Source organism: Leptopilina boulardi, unplaced genomic scaffold, assembly GCF_019393585.1.
Source record: "Leptopilina boulardi isolate dan_hultmark-lab unplaced genomic scaffold, ZJU_Lbou_2.1 LbouV2_112, whole genome shotgun sequence".
NCBI classification, from domain to species: Eukaryota; Metazoa; Arthropoda; class Insecta; order Hymenoptera; family Figitidae; genus Leptopilina; species Leptopilina boulardi.
Genome location: NW_026137655.1, coordinates 335114 through 351863, shown reverse-complemented (window position 1 = coordinate 351863; position 16750 = coordinate 335114). Strand labels below are relative to the sequence as shown.

Here is a 16750-nt window from a genome sequence, read left to right as displayed (position 1 = left end):
TACAGTAGTAATTCAAAAACAATTATTATTATCCATGTTTAGTAAATGGCAAATTTTAATTTCCACTTTTTCAATCCTTTTAACGTAGATTTTATGTCTCTCCTCTATTTATTCTTAACAGACAAACCGTATAATCGATTATTCATTCTCTTTGCTGTTTTACTTAAGTGATGCGCACAGCCATGTCAGACAGAAAAAGTTTCCTTTATATATCACGTTGAATAGTATATAATTAAAAAAAAGTACTATCTTGTAAAATCAATAATAAATTCACCAATTTAAGTCACCTTGTCTGACTAAAATTTACTTAAACTACTGGTGTTAATTTAGTTACATTTTTTTTTTTCATTTAATTTTTAATAACTAACAGCATCCGTGCTATAATGGACCAAAGTGGAGAAAAAATTTCAAATATTTAAATTTTTACTATAAACTCTCAGAAATTAAACTGGAAGTATTCCAAGAGAGTTCTCTACAAAAAAAGGGGCATTTTTCGTTAGGATTAACAGCATCCGAGCTACGATGGACCAAAGTGGACAAATATTTTTCAAATTTTAAATTTACGAGATAAAATCTTGAGAACAGTAGAGATAGTGCTCAACAAAAAATGTATGAAAAACTTTTTGGTAGAATTAACAGCATCTGAGCTACAATGGACCAAAATGGAAAAAATTTTCTCAAATACAAAATTTTCGAGATAAAATCTCGGGAATAGTAGAAGATTTATCCCAAAATAGTCGTCTAAAAAAATATATGGGGCGTTTTTCGTTAGGACCAACAGCATCCGAGCTACAATGGACCAAAGTGGAAAATAAAATATCAAAAATTCAAAATTTTCGAGATAAAATCTCGGGAATAGTAGAAGATTTATTCCAAAATAGTCCTCTAAAAAAATATATGGGGCGTTTTTCGTTAGGACCAACAGCATCCGAGCTAGAATGGACCAAAGTGGAAAATAAAATTTCAAAAATTCAAAATTTTCGAGATAAAATCTCGCAAATAGTAGGAGAGTTATCCTAAAATAGTAGATCCATTAAAAATATATAAGGCATTTTCCAATAGGATTAACAGCATCCGATCTATAATGGACCAAAGTGGACAAATATTTTTCAAATTTTAAATTTACGAGATAAAATCTTGAGAACAGTAGGAGAGTTATTTTCAAATAGTGCTGTACAAAAAATGAATGAAAAACTTTTTGGTAGAATTAACAGCATCTGAGCTACAATGGACCAAAATGGAAAAAATTTTCTCAAATACAAAATTTTCGAGATAAAATCTCGGGAATAGTAGAAAATTTATCCCAAAATAGTCCTCTAAAAAAATATATGGGGCGTTTCTCGTTAGGACCAACAGCATCCGAGCTACAATTGACCAAAGTAGAGAAATATTTTTCAAATTTTAAATTACGAGATAAAATCTTGAGAATAGTTGGAGAGCTATACTCAGATAATGCTCTACAAAAAATTCATGCTCTCTAAAACTGAATCAGTGAAATTTGACTGATTCAGATTTAGAGAGTGTAAAACTTTTTTATAGGATTAACAGCATCCGAGCTACAATGGACCAAAATTGAAAAAAAAAATTTTCAAATTCAAAATTTTCGAGATAAAATCTCGGGAAAAGTAGAAGATTTATCCCAAAATAGTTCTCTAAAAAAATGTATGTGGCATTTTCGATAGGCCTAACAGCATCCGAGCTTGGCTGGACCAAAATGGAAAAAAAAACTTCAAAAATTCGAAATTCCCGAGATAAAATCTCGAGAATAGTAGGAGAGTTATCCTAAAATAGTGCTCTAAAAAAATGTACGAGGCCTTTTTTTGGTAGGCAGTACAGGTACAATGGACCAAAGTGTACAAAAAATTTCTAATTTTTTGGAAATATCGTCTCGGAAACACCAAAACAGATTTATTCTCTTTATTTTTTTTGCTAGGACCAACAGCATCCGATTTACAATGGACCAAAATCGACAAAAATTTTTGAAATTGTGAAATTTTTTATATGATTTTGGAAATATTACAAAAATCTTAACCCAAATGTTATGATATTAAAAAAAGTGCACTTGTTGATAGAATGATTATCCTCTAACCTAGATATAAAATGAACTGCCGCTGCATCTGTTTCTTCTCCACAATTTAACCTTATACTATATATACGTACACAAGAGCATACACAGTCCGTATAGATTCATTGAGTTCGAGTGGAGACATCAAGTAATTAAACCGAATTCGGTTTACTACCTTCTAGAACTAACTGGACGATATTTGGATGTGACCTCCAGAATCTGATTGAGTTACTTAACAGGTTTGAGGTCTCATGCTTTTGGTTATAACCGCAGATGTTCGACGATCTTCCTTAACCACGTAATTCGCATATTAGCGGTGTTTCAAGCAGCCATAAGATTTTGGCTTAGGAAATCATATATATATATTAATCTCAACATATGCTCCTGACTCAGAAAAATAAAAATAGAAAAAATTATTTAATTTCTAAATAAAAAAAATTTTTTAAAAAATTATTTTCTATATTTCTCCGAAAAATTTGTTATTTACAAAGTTAAGAAAATTTACTCAAGAGATGCTGACAATGAGTTTGTTGATCTACTCTGAATTATCCAGTTATGCACCTCAAGCCTAGAAGGGTTTAGATAGCACGGATAGATTAAGTTAGATGAGATTATGGTGGCCTCAAAATTAAACGGATTGGCAGTAATTTCAACCTATGCATATACACTTTAGATGTGTTTATCTTGAAACTAAATTTAACATTTACCATATCAACATTTAGTGTTGTTTGCAAAACCAAAAAAAAAAAAAGTAAATTCTTTTCATGTTTTAAAAATAATTAAATTTTACTGTAATCTCATATTAAGAGGAAAAAAATTTTTTTTTATACCATTATCCATCTCTAAACAAGAATTCAACATTCAGAGAAATATTTTATTGGCGTATATATAAAATTTATTTGAAGCAAAATAAAAATTAATTTGTCTCAGAATATAAAAAAATCTTTGTTTTAAATAAAAAAAAATTTGTTTAGCACAAATAAAATTTTATTAAGCGTAAATAAAATTTTTATTTAACACGAAAAAAAATCTTTATCCAAAACAGCGATATGTTTCTCTAGAATAGCAAAAACTTTCGCTATTTTAGTAAAATATATCGGTGTTCCAGTAAAATTTATCGCTGTTTCAGATGAAGATTTTTTTCCGTGAACTAAAATTAAAATTTATTTAAAACAAATAAATTAAATATTTATTTATATATCTTTTCCCCAGAGTAAAAATACTAATAAAAGAAAGAATAAAAAAAAAAATTATTTTTCTTCTCGAATTAAAAGTGTTTTAGTCCTATTTTTTTTTATTTGCTTTATAAAGATCTGTTATTACAGAAAAAAAACACATTCCTCATTTTTCCTGTAATAAAGTGATTAAGTTAAAATTTTTTTTTTTTATGAGTAAAAGAATTTCCAGCTACAATTCAACAAAAACATCTGATTATAGAGACAATATAAGAAAACTAGTTGAAAGGAATGAGGAAGTTGAAAAACTTGTTAGAGTATAGATGAATCTTTTGTCTGTGAGTTTCCTCTTGATGTTTAGGAGAAAAGTTAGTGGGATTGTTCCATTGCACATAAAAAAAAAGAAAAAGAAATCTTAGATTTTTACTTTATTTGAAACTGTGATTAAACGTCGTCTTATAGCAATGAAATGTTAAAAAAGAATCTCGTGAAACTTGATAATTTTATTTTTTTTCTCTTATGTACATTAACAATTCAAATTTCATTGCTTTATAATTCAGGAATAAAAATAAAAAAATTCAAAAACACAAACAAATTTTTTATTAATTTTAAGTCATTTTTTACTAAAAATTTAGTAAAAACTACACTGAAAAAAGGGTTTGGTATTGACAACCAAACGTTTGGTTGGTATTTAAGCAACCAAAATTTTTTTGTTGAATCAACGCAAAATTTTAATTGTCTCAATCAAAATTTATTTGACACAACCAAAATTAGAAAAAAAGGATTTTTCTTGTCCTAACTAAAGTTTGATTGGGACAACCAAAATTTTGTTGATTCAATAAAAAAAATGTTTGTTTTATTGAACCAAATGTTTGGTTGTCAATACCAAACCCTTTTTTCAGTGTATATTACTAAATTAAATACTAATATTTTACTAAAAATTAGTGAACATTTCTACTAATTTTTAATCATTTTTTAACTAAGAAAAAAAAAGGTTAAGTAAAATAAATTCTATTCAATTAAATCTAGTAATATTTTACTAGAAATTAGTGAAAATTTCTACTAATTTTTTATTTGTTTTTCACTAAAAGTTTAGTGAAAAAAATATTACTAAATCAATTTGTAATATTTTAACAAAAAATTATCAATAATTTCTACCAATTTTTAGCCATTTTTCACTAAAAAAAAGAATTTTTCACTACAAATTTAGTAAAAATAAAAATATTACCATTTCAAGTAGTAGTAATTTTTTATTCAATATTAGTGAAAATTTCCGCTAATTTTTTTTTTTTATTGATTTTTACTAAAAACCAATCAAATATTACTAAATAAAATAGTATTGTTTTATCAAAAAAAAAAAAAAATAAGTAAAATTTTTTACTACTTTGAATAAGTGAACAAATTCTCACTGATTTAAATTTAGAAAATGTATTTTTAGAAAGAAATTTTTAAAAAAGAAGAAGAAATAAATACCGAGTACGTTTCTTGAATTTATATGGTTTACAATAATAGTAATATATATATGTAAGTTTTTTCAGTTTCTCAACAAGAGGATAACATTTTTTTTTTTTTTTTAATTGAGCTTCTAAATGAGTCGGTATAGTAACACAGTATCTGTCCGTTTTTACCGAAATATTTGCGAAGCTCTCTACGAATATTTCTCCTGAGTCTGCTGTAATATACGTACACTCGAAACAGAGAAGAGAACGAACGAGTGGAGAAGGCAAAATATAGGAGTAAAACAGAAAAAGAGGGAGGGAGAGAGAGAGAGAGAAATGCGCTGTACTTTGGCACAGCTGAAAGCACAACGCAGCTGTACGAAATGAATGCCCGAGGCCAAAGAACATTGTCGGTGGAAAATGATTCCCCGTCACTCCTATTTCACTGTTTAAATCGAAATCTTTCAGTAACATATAAAAAAAAAAAAAAAAATCTATCACCAAAATACAATCAAAATAACATTTCAAGTAAACGAAAAATTATAAAATCTTCTAAAAACTTGCCTAGAAAAAAAATAACTAATTTTTATTTTAGTAAATAGAATATATAATTGAAAAAAAGCTCTCATTTATCTTTGTTAACTACACGGAAAGAATTTCGAGACATCACATGCGCTGCCTACCACGCATCGTTTGTGCTTGAGTTATGTACGTGTGATGTGCATTTTCGAGACATAGACTACGTTATAGCAGACGATCTTGCGATGCGCAAAGCAAATGCGCAAAGAAAACACGCCTCATGTCTCGAAAATGCACATCACACGTACATTTTCGAGACATGGGACGTGCGATGTGAATGTACAGCGCATGCCATGTAGTTCTCGAGGCATCCGCACAGCAGATGTCTCAAAATTCTTTCCGTGTATTCTATCTAAATTTGAATTAGAAAAAAGTTAGCTACTAATTCACATTAGTAAGAATTTTTTTCTAATTTTTAGTAAAATATTACTATTTAATTTAGTAGTTTAAAATTATATTTTTTTTTTACTAAAGTTTTAGTGAAAAGGGACTAAAAATTAGTGAAAATTCTTACTAATTTAAATTATAAGCTCATTTTTCACTAATTAAGATTTAAAGAGGAAAAAAAAATATTCTTGTATTCAGAGGAAAATTCCTCTTACAGAATCCTCTTGAATTTTATTCTTAAAACAAGAGTATTACTCTTTAAATGAGACTATTTTCCTCTAATTTCAAGAGGATCGAAACAAAAGGACTATTCTAGAGCATTCCTCTTATATTCAGAATCATTTTTTTTAGAATAAAAATAATACTCTTAGAATTTAGAATAATCTTCTATGTTTAAGAATATTCCTCTAAATTCTAAGAGGATTTCCCATAAAAAGTCGCTCATGCGCAAAAATGATTGCGTCATATCATTTAAGTCGCGTTATAAATCGCATATTATGCGTAAAAAAGTTTTAGTTTCTGTGTAAAAAAAATGGGAATAAACCAAAATGGATAATAATCTTTTAAATATCTTGATAGAATTGCAATTTACACAATACGTTCCTATTTTTGAAGGTAAAAGAATTTTTAAGAAAATTTCAATAATTTTGAGGTTATGCTATTTAAAATTTTATTTTATTACGATTTTAATTTATTTTAATTTTATTTAAAATTTATTTAAAATAAATTTTCAAATTTAATGAATTATATGTTTTGCGCATAAAAATATTATTAAAAATAGATTTAGTTTATTTATTCAAAAAAAAAAAACAATTAAAATCAATTTCAATTTATTTATACTCAAATAGATGTAAATCATGGAATATCAAATTTTATTTCTTTTAATTTTATAAATTATATCTATAAAATACAAATTAGATTGCATTTTTTTTATTTCAGAGTTCTTTTTAAGATAATATTTTCCTCTTAAAATAAGAGTATCCTCTTAAATTAAGAGGAATAATTTTACATAGAGGACAATCCTTTTAAACCTAGAGGACATCATTTTGCAGCATATACTAGAGGAAAATATACATTGAAATAAGAGGAATCCTCTTGAAACAAGAGAATTTTTTTTTCAGTGTGTATATGATTCATAGACATTTGTATCTATTAAAATATTGAAAATTTTCAATAAATTATAATAACCAAGATTTATGTAATTTTTTCCTAACTGTATAATTCAAAAATATTCGATCCTATCATATATCTTGAACGGTTATATCCTTTCATCCAAATGTTCTACTTGATATACGATGTGTATAATCGTGATTTATTTCCTCTAGTGCTAATAAAAAATTATAGTATAAAATAAAAATTTAACATTATTATCTTGACAACTTTTCAAATATACAATTTGAAAATATTTCCTAATGTTATAATTAATTAAATTATTAAAAAATCCCAAATGATAGAATTTTTTGAGAAAAAAAAAAAATTTTAATACCCCTTTACTTAATATCAAATAAATATTGTACTTGAAATATAATTTTTATTTTAATTAAATAAATATAATTTAATATTTGTTTAAAATAAAGTTTAATTTTCCTTTTTTTTAAATGACTAAAATAATACATGAATAAATAAAAGTCCTTAATAAAATTAAAATAAGTGTTGTAAATTTATTTTTTTTAAAAAAAAAGGGGTTTAATTCTACTTGTCGAGATAATGTTTCACTAGATCTAACATCAGAGAATTCGCGCATCGATCGTGTCGAGTCCAATCAAAAGTCAATTAAACGAACTTCCGAATTAATTACTTGTGAATCAAGTTATTATCGAACGAACGCTCTGAAGCGAGCCCTTTATAATTAGCCGATTTAAAAGAGAATTTACACCCCCCCCCCCTCTGGATATATAGAGAGAATTGAATCGAAATTTTGCTTTAAGAATCGTTTCAAGACCTGTTGCGCATTGTTACCATTTAAATATGTCACAGTTGCAAATAGGTGTATACAAAACGATAAAGCCTCAACACACGTTCTCGAAAATAAAATCGATGTATTTTCGTTAACAATACTTGTCTTGAGTTCAATTATTAAGAAATATTGAGAGAAATTCTAAATTTTATGTTTTGAAATTTTTTTTTCAACAGAATTTATAAGATCTTGTTTGACTGAAATTTATTTGTACTACTGAAACTTGAATTATTAGTATTTGATAATTTCTGTCTAACGTAAGTTAGTGTTGGCTACATCAGCATTTTTTTTACAGAAAATTAAATTGCTGTGTCTGACTAAGATGAGTATATACTACTGAAATATTGATTATAAAATGCAGGACATCCTGTCTGACCAAAACAGACTTGTGCTACTTCAATTTTTAAATTTCTAGATTTTATTAACGTAGAGTGTAACTAAAACTGACTTGTTATACTGAAATTTAAATTTCACTTATTTTTTTACGCCCTGTCTGAGGAAAAGTGACTTTAACTACTGATGACTAAAATCCTTGTATTAATTCAGTAATGTCTGACTAAAACAAAATTGTACTACTAAAAAACTGAACATTTTGTATTTATTACCTTCTGTCTGCCTAAATCCAACTTGTACTACTGAAAAATAAATTTTCTAATTTCTGCCTGACTAAAACGGACTTATACCACTGAAAAGTAAATTTCTAGTTTTTATTTTATTTCTGCTTATTTAACACTGAATTTTACTACTGAAAATTAAATTTCTTTATTAAGTTGTGTTTGACTTAAAGTGACTTGTACTACTGAAAACTGAATATCTAGTTTTTATCAATTTTTGTCTGATTAAAACTGAATTGTACTACTGAAAACTAAATTCCTGGTATTATATTCCAATGTCTGACAAAACTTGACTTGTACTACTGAAAATCTGTACATATTTTGTATTTAATATCTTCTGTCTGACTAAATCCAACTTCTACTACTGAACAATAAATTTTCTAATTTCTGCCTGACTAAAACGGACTTATACCACTGAAAAGTAAATTTCTAGTTTTTATTTTATTTCTGCCTATTTAAAACTGAATTGTACTACTGAAAATTAAATTTCCTTATTAAGTTGTGTTTGACTTAAAGTGACTTGTACTACTGAAAACTAAATATCTAGTTTTTATCAACTTTTGTCTGACTAAAACTGAATTTTACTACTGAAAACTAAATTCCTGGTATTATATTCCAATGTCTGACAAAACTTGACTTGTACTACTGAAAATCTGTACATATTTTGTATTTATTATCTTCTGTCTGACTAAATCCAACTTCTACTACTGAACAATAAATTTTCTAATTTCTGCCTGACTAAAACGGACTTATACCACTGGAAAGTAAATTTCTAGTTTTTATTTTATTTCTGCCTATTTAAAACTGAATTGTACTACTGAAAATTAAATTTCTTTATTAAGTTGTGTTTGACTTAAAGTGACTTATACTACTGAAAACTGAATATCTAGTTTTTATCAATTTTTGTCTGATTAAAACTGAATTGTACTACTGAAAACTAAATTCCTGGTATTATATTCCAATGTCTGACAAAACTTGACTTATACTACTGAAAAACTATATATTTTGTATTTATTATCTTCCGTCTAAGTAAATCTAACTTGTACTATTAAAAAATAAATTTTCTAATTTCTGCCTGACTAAAACGGACTTATACCACTGAAAAGTAAATTTCTAGTTTTTATTTTATTTCTACCTATTGAAAACTGAATTGTACTACTGTAAATTAAATTTCTTTATTAAGTTATGTTTGACTTAAAGTGACTTATACTACTGAAAACTGAATATCTAGTTTTTATCAATTTTTGTCTGACTAAAACTGAATTTTACTACTGAAAACTAAATTCCTGGTATTATATTAGTGTCTGACAAAACTTGACTTGCACTACTGAAAAACTGTACATATTTTGTATTTATTATCCTCTGTCTGACTAAATCCAACTTGTTCTACTGAAAAATAAATTTCCAGTTTCTGTTGGACTAAAACTGAAATTTATATCAAATAATTTTTTTGTTTGTTAAATAAATATTTATTTGATAATAGTTTAGTAACCATTTATTTGAATTGAAATACATTTTTTGTCAGTGTAAAATTCTTCAAGTTAAAATTGATTATTTTTTTACAAATATATTCTAATTAAATTCTTTTTTTTTTGTAATTTATTAATAATTTTAGAGTGATTTTACACTTTTTAGTTATTATTTCCATTGTAATTTTAACGTGATAATTGATAATTTTCTTTTAAATTATAAATTTGCGATGTGAATTGTGCAATTTTCGTATAGTTCTAATTTTCATTTCATATGGAAATTTATCGTATACCGATATATATGCCAGGTGTAAATTTAAAATTAATTTTAATATATGCTAATTGCTTTCATTTGTTAATCAAAGCAAATTTACTGCAATGCTTTCATTTTCAACAAATGTGTTTTAAACAATATGTTTTTAAACAATATATTTTTAACAATAAGTTTTAAACAATAATTGACCAATAAATAATGTCAATTCATTGATAATGGTCCAAATTATATATATGTCATCGCCATTGTCGTGTACCAAAATCTGACATATTTCCAAAAGCAATAAATTAATAATTATATGAATTCGCAATGAAAATCGTGTAACTTAATATATGGGAATTAGGTCTACGATTCATTTTAAAATTACGCTAATGAAGTAATTCATGAAATAAATCCCCAAGTTGAAGTTATATTTATACGTATTCAGCAGTGTAAAGTGAAATGTGAATACAATGAAACCACGGAAGCTTGCAAGTGACGCCAGAAAATGAACGAGAGCTTTTGTAAGAAATGAAAAGCCAGACCCCGCGCGCGCACTAGTCTTTTCGATGAGTAACGAGAAAAAGGTAATAGGATTTCTGATTTCGAGGTTTGAATTTTGAAGCGCATTTTGATTCATTTGATCTCATTTGATCCATTATTTACATTCATCTGAACCCTTCCTCTTCTTTTTTTTTTTTTTGCTTCACTTTCAAATGCGGAAACTCAAAACATTTTAATTATTTTTTTCAATTTTAAAAAGTTTCAAATATTAATTACAGTCTTAATTTTCAAATTAAATTAAAAAATAACTTTTTAATTTATTAATTTTTAAATTAATTGACAAATAATAATTTTAAATTATTTTTTCGTTTGTCTTCATTTTTAAAGATACAAATATTTTGTCATCAGGGAATGTGATTTTTAAAGTAAAATTTTTTTTTTTTTGTAAACTAGATACGTTGATAAAAGTATTTATCAGTAGTATAAGTTTGTTTTAGTCAGACAGAGGATAATAAATTCTTTTAATTTAATATAATGAATTATTAGAGTATAAGGAGTGATAATAGTCACTTTCACTGAGGTAGAACTTTTCCAAGATCTTGTCATAGTTGTAATAATAGTAGTAAAGTTTGGTTGCGGTCAGACAGAATGCCACCTATTTCTGTTACAGTAGTTGTGGTGAATTCAGTTTTCAGTATAGTACAAAGTTGGACTTAATCAGAGAGAATGAAATAAATACCAGAAATTCAATTTTCAGTAGTACAATTCAATTTTAGTCAGACAAAACTGAAAAAATACTAAAAATCAAATTGTTAGTAGTACAAGTCGAGTTTCGTCAGTCATATAATATAATAAATACCAGAAATTTAATTTTCAGTAGTACAATTCAGTTTTAGAAAGACACATCTCAATAAATATTAGAAATTTAACTTTTAGTAGTACAAGTAGATTTCAGTCAGACAGAATGTAATAAATACAAGAAATTACGTCTCCAGTAGTGCAAGTCAAGTTTCGTCAGACATACTGTAATAAATACCAGAAATTGAGTTTTTAGTGGTACAAGTTAGTTTTAGTCATACAAAACTTAATAAATACAATAAATTAAGTTTTCAGTAGTACAAGTCGAGTTTCGTCAGACATATAATATAATAAAAACCAGAAATTTAATTTTCAGTAGTACAATTCAGTTTTAGTCAGACACACCTCAATAAATATTAGAAATTTAACTTTTAGTAGTACAAGTAGATTTCAGTCAGACAGAATGTAATAAATACAAAAAATTACGTTTCCAGTAATGCAAGTCAAGTTTTGTCAGACAGAATGTAAGAAATACCAGAAATTAATTTTTAGTGGTACAAGTTTAGTTTTGGTCAGACACAACTTAATAAATACAATAAATTAAGTTTTCAGTAGTACAAGTCGAGTTTCGTCAGACATATAATATAATAAATACCAGAAATTTAATTTTCAGTAGTACAATTCAGTTTTAGTCAGACACACCTCAATAAATATTAGAAATTTAACTTTTAGTAGTACAAGTAGATTTCAGTCAGACAGAATGTAATAAATACAAAAAATTACGTTTCCAGTAATGCAAGTCAAGTTTTGTCAGACAGAATGTAATAAATACCAGAAATTAATTTTTAGTGGTACAAGTTTAGTTTTGGTCAGACACAACTTAATTCAATTTTAAGTAGTACAAGTTAGTTTTAGTCAGACATAATAAAATAATTACAATAAATAAGGTTTTCAGTAGTACAAATCAGTTTTGGTCAGACAAAACTGAAAAAATATTAAAAATCTAATTGTTAGTAGTACAAGTTGGATTTAATACAGTTTTAAAATAAAAAAATACAGTTTTCAGTAGTACAAGGTTAGTTTTAGTAAGACAAAGTGTAATAAATACCAGAAATTAAGTTTTTAGTAATAAAATTTAGTTTTAGTCAAGACAAAATCTAATAAATACTAGAAATCCAGTTTTTAGTAGTACAAATAAATTTTCGTCAGACATTATGTACTTAATTTTCAAACAATTATTTAATGAAATTAACAAGTTTATATTGAATTGAACTTCAAAATTAATTTAAATTAAATTAAATTAATTCAAATTGGTTCAAAAGTTTATTAATTTAAGTTTAATTAATTAAAATTAAGAGCAGGTTTAATATGAAAACTAATTTAACTTCAGCGAAATAGAGAGAGAGAGAGAGAGAGATTTATCATCGATTTTAAAGCAAAAAAAAAAAATATTTTTTTACCACTTTCGGTAAAAGATTCTTTTCTCAATGTCAAAAAAAAAATTACATACATTGTGTAAATTTTCTGTTTGGAATTAAAAAGAAAAAATAATGAATACACCGTGAGTGAATATTAATGAGAGTAATTTTTAATCTCAAGATCGCAATTTACAATATTCTAATTTATATTAATAGTCATGAAAAGTTAATATGCAAAAAAAAAAAATGAAAAATTTGGTATCAGCAACAGAAGTTAAATCTCTCGCATAAGCTCTGTACGCTTGAAGGCTCTCTAATGACTCCGTTATCTGCGAAACGAGGTTTGAGAACGAAAATGCCAAGCTCGTGATGTCGGCGATGTAACATTAAAATTTATGGTCGCCGAGGCAGAAATTGGTCTTGGAAGTTGTAGGACGGATTATTACTTCAAGTTACAGTAATTATTTCAAATCCTATCAACCATTTGGAAAATTCATTGTGTCTGAAAATTCACACATTTATAATAATAATAATAATATGAAACCATTTACTGTCCTTCAAACACGATAATTTATATATATATAGTTATTATTTATATGGTAAATTAATAAAATTTGACAATTTTCACACTACTAAAAAAGGAACTCCCTTTTTTTGAGTAGGTAAAAAGAAAGTGAAGAAAAAAAAAATAATATACTCTCTCAAGTATACTCTAGTGGAAGAAACTAATTGTGAAAGTATAGTATAAACGGTCAACAGAGCACGCTAAGTTAGGATTACAATTTTCCTTGGATGTCAGAAGAAAAACCGGAGTGTTATGACAACGTTGTTGACTTTTTTAGTTCAGAATTTTCAATGTGCAAACTAAAAGAAACTTGAGTATCTCCGTAAAAGACGACATCTAAGACGTTATATTGTACTTGGAAATTTTTTTTTTTTTTCACAATGATATAATATACCCATTTCTTTTTTCTCTGAAAACATTTATAAATTACATGAGACATTTTTAGACTTTGAAAAAATAAATATAAGATTTTTCAAAAATATCACTTTCTTTCCTTTAGAGAGATAAAAAAATTTATTTAAGATACCACATAAAAGAATCAATTTAAAATAGCGTAAATTTATATATATATATATATATCCTAAAAAAACAACTTTCTCTACATGCATTAAAAAAATTTTTTTTTAAAGAGTAATATATTTTTTTTTACAAGGACTTTAGGCACTTAAAGATTTATATTAAAAACGACATATTTCAAAGCCCCAAAGGGCTCTCTCATCAACTTTATAAAAGTTTAAGGAGATATAATGACATGAAACGTTTTTACTGTTTTCATATTTCATTGCATAAGGTTTTTTTGATAATTTAAAAAAAAGTAGAAAAATATTTAAAAAAAAAAAAAAATTATTGAAATTAATACACAGAAAATTAAAAGGCATTAAAATAAGCTGCAACGCTTCTTATTTTAATGCCTTTTAATTTTCTGTGTATTTATTTTTTATACATGAAAAGAAATACCATTGAAATTTTATTTGGAGGAATTTAAATTGACTGAGCAATTTTTAATTTTACTAGTGAAACACGTAAATTAATTATATTAGATTCTGTCTGACTACAACTTACTTGTACTACTAAAAATTGAATTAATTAAACTGTGTCTGACTAAAACTGACTTGTACAACTGAAAACTGAATTTCTTGTGTTTATTCTATTCTGTCCGACTAAATCCTACTTGTACTACTAAAAATTGAATTTTTTCATTACGCTGTGTCTGACTAAATCTAACTTTTACTACTGAAAATTGATTTTTTTTTACATTCTGTATGACAAAAGCTAGTGTTTTACAACTGAAAAATTTTTTCCAAAAATTTATTATGTCTGACTAACACTGCCTTGTACTACTAAAACATAAATTAAAAAAAAAATTTAATCATGTCTGACTTAAACTTATTTATACTACTCAGAACAGGATTTTTAGTATTTATTACTTTCTGTCTGACTAAAACTGACATGTACTACTGAAAACTGAATTTCTGGTATTTATTGGATTATGTCTGACAAAAATTAGTTTTGAACTACTAAAAATATCTTTAAATTTTATTTAAATTAAAAAAAAAACAGAGAAACGAAAAATCAGAAAAATTTTTTAACTTGAAGCAAATGAAAATTTATTATTATAAAACTCGCAGACTTTTATCAATATTTATTTTTTCTATCAAAAAGGCCAAAGTAATTATTTGAATAATAATTTTAAAAAAAACTCAATATAATAAGTAATTACTAGTAATTAATAAAATATTAATAATAAAATTGCTACTTTTATAAAACTTTTAGGCACCAAATAACCTTCTTTTTATATGTTCTCAAAAAAAAAAAAATTGTCCAATAATTTCTTTGTTGTATCATGAAAATAACAGAGAAAAAGAAAAAATTCAGAATATCAAAATTCTTTTGACACAATTCAATATTTAAAATCTCGAAATATGTCAAATTTCACACAGAAATGATAATAATTTGTCTCTTGAGGAGGAAAAAGTAGCAAATGCACAAGACTGCTCGCAATACTTTTTTTTTATAATAAAGCTTGAAGAAAATCGGAGAGGATAGCAATGAAGACAGCACTGTGAGGGAGTGGGGGGGGGAGGCTTATGTCTGGGAAGGATAACCTCGAAATGTCACCTTCCGCTGCCTCACAAAATTCTAGTCTCTATTCTAGTGGACTCGGATAACATCGCCTTGTCTCTCTCTCTCTCTCTCTATTCTTTTTACAAGAGAGAAAAAAAGTGCAAAAAAAGAGAGTACAGAGAGAGAGAGAGAAAAGCGGACTACCGGTGTCGAAAAATGTTCCGGATTTCTTTCATCTTGATGAGCCGCTCTTGTTTGTAGAAATTTTGTATATGTGTGTGTGTGTGAAAAAAAATATTATATATATATATATAGAAAAGAGAAAGATGGAGAACAATATGGAAATGATTTTTCGATTTTCCTAACCAAGCACCAGATGAGCTATACAAACCAGTTAAATCTACCTACTTGGCGAAATGAAAGCCATTCTTACTTCCTCTCTCTCTCTCTCTCACTTCTTCTGAAAACGATCAGAGCCGGAAGGTGTCTCGCACTTTGTTAAAGGAGTATATATATATATATTTAGTAGATATTTCTTTTGATAAAGAATGTCTTAAAAAAATTTGCAAAAAAAAGAAAGAAATGAGAAAAATAATTGAAAAACGAAAAAAAAAATATATTTAAAAGAAAGAAAATTAAAAATAGTCGAGCTTAATATAGCTGAATAACCTTCTTATAATTAAGAAATTAATATTAAAAGCACTTTAATTTCAACGCTACTGTTCCAAATGATTAAATGAAGAAGATTAAGAACTCAAGACTTTTAATTTTTCAATCGTTCTAACTTTCCAGACATTGAGATTTGAAAGTGGGTACATTTTTTAGAACACTGCAATGTACGTATATATGAAAGAGAAAAAAAATCTTACAAAGAAATTTGATTCACAATTTATATTTGTCCATTTAATGTGGAAAAAATTTTTGCTTTTAGAAATTTAACAAAAAACATACTTATTACCTTGGACAATTTCTTTTACTTTATTAGTATCTTTATTTTATTTTCAAAACAATCTAGAAAAAAAGCAAATTTATGATTCAATATAAGAAATTCCAAAAAAAAATTTGAAAAATTGAAAGTGCTCAAAATTAATTGCATTAAATTTTGAATTCGTTGAAAATTACATTCACGGAAAAATTAAAACCCTTTCAATAATTTAAAGCTGGAAAAAAGAGGAAAGGTATTAAAATTTGAAGGCGTTGAAAATTGAACGCATTCAAATTTGAAAACCGCTGAAATGAATCCGTTTTTTTAGTGGCAAGACAAAAAAATAAATTAAATTCAACTTTATTGCATTTGTTTAAATAAAAAAATTTTAAAAAATAAAAAAAAATATAAAAATATAAATAAAATATTTGCTTTCTGTATTTAAATAAAATAAATAGTTTAATAAATATTTAACTAAATCCAACTTGTACTACTAAAACTTGAATTACTAGTTTTTATTAAATTGTGTCTGACTAAA

General features: G+C 26.0%; 1 protein-coding gene and 1 long non-coding RNA gene across 5 annotated transcripts in view; one reads left to right on the top strand and one right to left on the bottom strand.

Moving 5' to 3' along the window:
• Window positions 1-16750, bottom strand: part of LOC127280320 (neuronal acetylcholine receptor subunit alpha-7) — a 219334-nt gene that overhangs the window by 119756 nt on the left and 82828 nt on the right. The gene's annotated exons all lie outside the window — the stretch shown is intronic.
• Window positions 1-16750, top strand: part of LOC127280436 (uncharacterized) — a 148497-nt gene that overhangs the window by 130385 nt on the left and 1362 nt on the right. The window lies entirely within an intron of this gene.